Raw genomic sequence first — 5848 nt, 5'->3', positions numbered from 1 at the left:
AACACATGCAAGTGAAAACTGGTAATAATGATTGAACTGATATGTTTTAACTACATTTTATAGTATCTATTCTCACTTGAGTGTCCAATTTACTTTGATTCAGTTACATGTTAGATTATTTGCAATTTTCTGATTTTGGAACAAAAAATAAAAATATACAAGAAAACACAAAAACAGAAGGAATATGAAAACAGAAGGAATAAGTGCCTAATAAAATGTTTCTTTATACATGTAACTTAGCAACTAGAAGGTTTAACAGTTAAGATCTCAAAAAATTAGTAATTATATCAATAATCTGAAATCTTACACCAAAACTTTAAATCCAACTATATATAGGTTTTACTTTTGAATCAATATTTGTATTCCCTATTTACAATCAAAAGAATTAATTGCATTTTTATTCAAGGTTAATTAATATTACATCATTATTTTAAAATCTGTTGTCCTAGTACTTCAGTTCAGTCGCTCAGTCGTGTCCGACTCTTTGCGACCCCATGAATTGCAGCACGCCAGGCCTCTCTGTCCATCACCAACTCCCGGAGTCTACCCAAACCCATGACCATCGAGTCGGTGATGCCATCCAACCATCTCATCCTCTGTCGTCCCCTTCTCCTCCCGCCCCCAATCCTACCCAGCATTAGGGTCTTTTCCAATGAGTCAACCCTTTGCATGAGGTGCCCAAAGTATTGGAGTTCCAGTTTCAACATTAGACCTTCCAAAGAACACCCAGGATTGATCTCTTTTAGGATGGATTGATTGGATCTCCTTGCAGTCCAAGGGACTCTCAAGAGTCTTCTCCAACACCACAGTTCAAAAGCATCAATTCTGCGGCGCTCAGCTTTCTTCACCGTCCAACTCTCACATCCATACATGACCACTGGAAAAAACATAGCCTTGACTAGACGGACTTTTGTTGGCAAAATAATGTCTCTGCTTTTAAATATGCTATCTAGGTTGGCCATAACCTTCCTTCCAAGGAGTAAGCCTCTTTTAATTTCATGGCTGCAGTCACCATCAGCAGTGATTCTGGAGCCCCAAAAAATAAAGTCTGACACTGTTTCCACTGTTTCCCCATCTATTTCCCATGAAGTGATGGGACCAGTTGCCATGATCTTAGTTTTCTGAATGTTGAGCTTTAAGCCAACTTTTTCCCTCTCCTCTTTACCTTTCATCAACAGGCTCTTTAGTTCTTCTTCACTTTCTGCCATAAGGGTGGTGTCATCCGCAGATCTGAGGTTATTGATATTTCTCCCAGCAATCTTGATTCCAGCTTGTGTTTCTTCCAGCCCAGCATTTCTCATGATGTACACTGCATATAAGTTAAATAAGCAGGGTGACAATATACAGCCTTGACGTACTCCTTTTCCTATTTGGAACCAGTCTGTTGTTCCATGTCCAGTTCTAACTGTTGCTTCCTGACCTGCATACAGGTTTCTCAAGAGACAGGTCAGATGGTCTGGTATTCCCATCTCTTTCAGAATTTTCCGCATTTTATTGTGATCCACACAGTCAAAGGCGTTGGCATAGTCAATAAAGCAGAAATAGATGTTTTTCTGGAACTCTCTTGCTTTTTCGATGATCCAGTGGATTTTGGCAATTTGATCTCTGTTTCCTCTGCCTTTTCTAAAACCAGCTTGAGCATCTGGAAGTTCACGGTTCATGTATTGCTGAAGCCTGGCTTGGAGAATTTTGAGCATTACTTTACTAGCATGTGAGATGAGTGCAATTGGGTGGTAGTTTGAGCATTCTTTGGCATTGCCTTTCTTTGGGATTGGAACGAAAACTGACCTCTTCCAGTCCTGTGGCCACTGCTGAGTTTTCCAAATTTGCTGGCATATCGAGTGCAGCACTTTCACAGCATCACCTTTGAGGATTTGAAATAGCTCAACTGGAATTCCATCACCTCCACTAGCTTTGTTCGTAGTGATGCTTTCTAAGGCCCACTTGACTTCACATTCCAGGATGTCTGGCTCTAGGTGAGTGATCACACCATCGTGATTATCTGGGTCATGAAGATCTTTTTTGTACAGTTCTTCTGTGTATTCTTGCCACCTCTTCTTAATATCTTCTGCTTCTGTTAGGTCCATACCATTTCTGTCCTTTATCGAGCCTATCTTTGCATGAAATGTTCCTTTGGTATCTCTAATTTTCTTGAAGAGATCTCTAGTCTTTCCCAATCTGTTGTCCTAGTAACATTAAGATAATTAGGACAGAAATAAATGAAAGAGAAACGAAGGAGACTATAGCAAAAATCAACAAAACTAAAAGCTGGTTTTTGGAGAAACTAAATAAAATAGACAAGCCTTTAGCCAGGCTCGTCAGGAAAAAAAGGGAGAAGAATCATATCAACAGAATTAGAAATGAAAATGGAGAAATCACAACAGATAACTCAGAAATACAAAGGATCATAAGAAACTACTATCAGCAACTATATGCCAATAAAATAGACAACTTGGAAGAACTGGACAAATTCTTAGAAAAATATAACCTTCCAAAACTGAACCAGAAAGAAATAGAAAATCTTAACAGACCCATCACAAGCACAGAAATTGAAAATGTACCAAAAATCTTCCAACAAACAAAAGCCCAGGACCAGATGACTTCACAGGTGAATTCTACCAAAAATTTAGACAAGCACTAACACGTATTCTACCCAAACTCTTACAGAAAATTGCAGAGGAAGGTAAACTGCCAAACTCATTCTATGAGCCCACCATCACCCTAATACCAAAACCAGACAAAGATGACACACAAAAAAGAAAACTACCGGCCAATATTACTGATGAATATAGATGCAAAAATCCTCAACAAAATTCTAGCAAACAGAATCCAACAACATATTAAAAAGATCATACATCTTGACCAAGTGGGCTTTATCCCAGGGTTGCAAGGATTCTTCAGTTCAGTTCAGTTCAGTCGCTCAGTCGTGTCCGACTCTTTGTGACCCCATGAATCGCAGCACACCAGGCCTCTCTGTCCATCTCCAACTCCCGGAGTTTACCCAAACTCATGTCCATCGAGTCGGTGATGCCATCCAGCCATTTCATACTCTGTCGTTCCCTTCTCCTCCTGCCCCCAATCCTTCCCAGCATCAGGGTCTTTTCCAATGAGTCAACTCTTCGCATGAGGTGGCCAAAGTATTGCAGTGTCAGCTTCACCATCAGTCCTTCCAATGAACACCCAGGACTGATCTCCTTTAGGATGGACTGGTTGGATCTCCTTGCAGTCCAAGGGACTCTCAAGAGTCTTCTCCAACACCACAGTTCAAAAGCATCAATTCTTCTGCGCTCAGCTTTCTTTATAGTCCAACTCTCACATCCATACATGACTACTGGAAAAACCACAGCCTTGACTAGACTGACAAATAATGTCTCTGCTTTTTAATATGTTGTCTAGGTTGGTCATAACTTTCCTTCTAAGGAGTAAGCATCTTTTAATTTCATGGCTGCAATCACCATCTGCAGTGATTTCAATATTTGCAAATCAATCAATGTGATACATCACATTAACAAATTGTAAGATAAAAACCATATGATTATCTCAATAGATGCAGAGAAAGTCGTTGACAAAATACAACATCCATTTAGGACAAAAACCCTCAAGAAAGCAGGGATGGAAGGAACATACCTCAACAGAATAAAAAACCATATATGGTAAACCCACAGCAAATATTTTCCTCAATGATGAAAAATTGAAAGCATTCCCCCTAAAGTCAGGAACAAGACAAGGATGCCCACTCTCACCACTACTATTCAACATAATTTTGGAAGTTTTAGCCACAGCAATCAGAGAAGAAAAAGGAATAAATGGAATCCAGATTTGAAAAGAAGTAAAACTCTCACTCTTTGCAGATGATATGATCCTCTACATATAAAACTCTAAGGACACCACCAGAAAATTACTAGAGCTTATCAATGAATCTGATTTCGGTGTTGACCATCTGGTGATGTCCATGTGTAGAGTCTTCTCTTGTGTTGTTGGAAGAGGGTGTTTGCTATGACCAGTGTGTTCTTTTGACAGGACTCTATTAGCCTTTGCCCTGCTTCATTATGTACTTCAAGGCCAAATTTGCGTGTTACTCCAGGTGTTTCCTGACTTCCTACTTTTGCATTCCAGTCCCCTATAGTGAAAAGGACATCTTTTTTGGGTGTTGGTTCTAGAAGGTCTTGTATGTTCATAGAACCATTCAACCTCAGCTTCTTCAGCATTACTGGTCGGGGCATAGACTTGGATTACCGTGATATTGAATGGTTTGCCTTGGAAATGAACGGAGATCATTTTGTTGTTTTTGAGATTGCCTCCAAGTACTACATCTTGGACTCTTTTGTTGACTATGATGGCTACTCCATTTCTTCTAAGGGATCCCTGCCCGCAGTAGTAGATATAGTGGTCATCTGAGTTAAATTCACCCATTCCAGTCCATCTTAGTTAGCTGATTCCTAGAATGTCGATGTTCACTCTTGCCATCTCCTGTTTGACCACTTCCAATTTACCTTGATTCATGGACCTAACATTCCAGGTTCCTATGCAATGTTGTTTTTTACAGCATCAGACTTTACTTCCATCACCAGTCACATTCACAACTGGGTGTTATTTTTGCTTTGGCTCCATCTCTTCATTCTTTCTGAAGTTATTTCTCCACTGTTCTCTGGTATCATGTTGAGCTCCTGCAGACGTGGGGAGTTCATCTCCCACTTACTAGTATATTAAGTGGGAAAAGAGGAAAGGAAATTGTGCAAATGGTGTGAAAATAGAGAAGATCTACTCTACAAAAACTGAAAATAAATTGAGAAGGTTCAAATTTTCCTCAACATGGTGAGAAAGAAATAAGATTGTCAATAAAATTATTTTAATTAAACACAGAACCTTCCTGCCCTGTGACTAATTGCACAGAGAGATAGTTTCTAATCAAATCTGTCTCCTACTTGGATTTTTTCTCAGAGAAGTTTTCACACCTTTATTTCTCAAGCTGTAGATTAAGGGATTCATCATGGCAACCACATTGGTGTAAAAGGGAGAAGAGATCTTTCTCTCATTCATAGACCCAGCAGAAGATTGTTTGAGATACATAAATATACATGATGTAAAGATCAGAGAAACAGCAATGATGTGGGAACTGCAGTTGTTGAAGGCTTTCTTACCTCCATGGAGCATATGTGGAGGGTGTTGGTGAGGATGAGGCAATAAGAGATAAAGATGTTGAGATTAGGTGTAATGATGCTAGTACCTGCCACAATGAAAATTTCCAGGTCGTTGATGTAGGTGCTTGTGCAAGAGAGCAGGAACAGAGGGTGGATGTCACAGAAATAATGGTTGATGGTATTTGCATCTTAGAAGGTCAGTCTCAACATGCATCCAGTGTGAGCCGTGGCACAAGAAAATGCCACCAAGTAGGAACCAAGTATAAGTCTGGAGCATACTTTAGAGGACATAAAAATATTATACAAAAGGGGTTGCAGATGGCCGCATAGTGATCATAGGCCATTGATGTCAGCACATAGATCTCAGGAATACAACAACAACAACAACAAAAACCAGAAAAAGTAAAGCTGAATCATGCACCCCATGAAGAAATAATATTCTTCTTTGATACAAAGTTAATCATCATTTTGGGTGTAAACACAGAAGAATAACAGAGATCTATGAAGGACAAGTTAAAGAGGGAAAAGTACATGGAGGTGTGTAGGTGTGAACTTATCCCAGTTAGAACTATCAGCCCCAAATTTCCCATCACAATGACCATATACATAACCAGAAACAGGAATAACAGGGGGAGCTGGAGATCTGGTTGGTCTGTTAATCCCAACAGAATGAATTCGATCACAAAAGAGTAATTTCCAGGAGTCAT

General features: G+C 39.6%; 1 pseudogene; it reads right to left on the bottom strand.

Moving 5' to 3' along the window:
* Positions 1-4908: 4908 nt before the first annotated feature.
* On the bottom strand, positions 4909-5848 carry LOC145522407 (olfactory receptor 8B3-like; annotated as a pseudogene).

The sequence above is a fragment of the Giraffa tippelskirchi genome, chromosome 10 (assembly GCF_054371585.1).
Source record: "Giraffa tippelskirchi isolate mGirTip1 chromosome 10, T2T-mGirTip1v1.2.pri, whole genome shotgun sequence".
NCBI lineage: Eukaryota > Metazoa > Chordata > Mammalia > Artiodactyla > Giraffidae > Giraffa > Giraffa tippelskirchi.
Note: the sequence above shows the minus strand (reverse complement) of the source record. Positions and strands in the feature narration are given on the sequence as shown.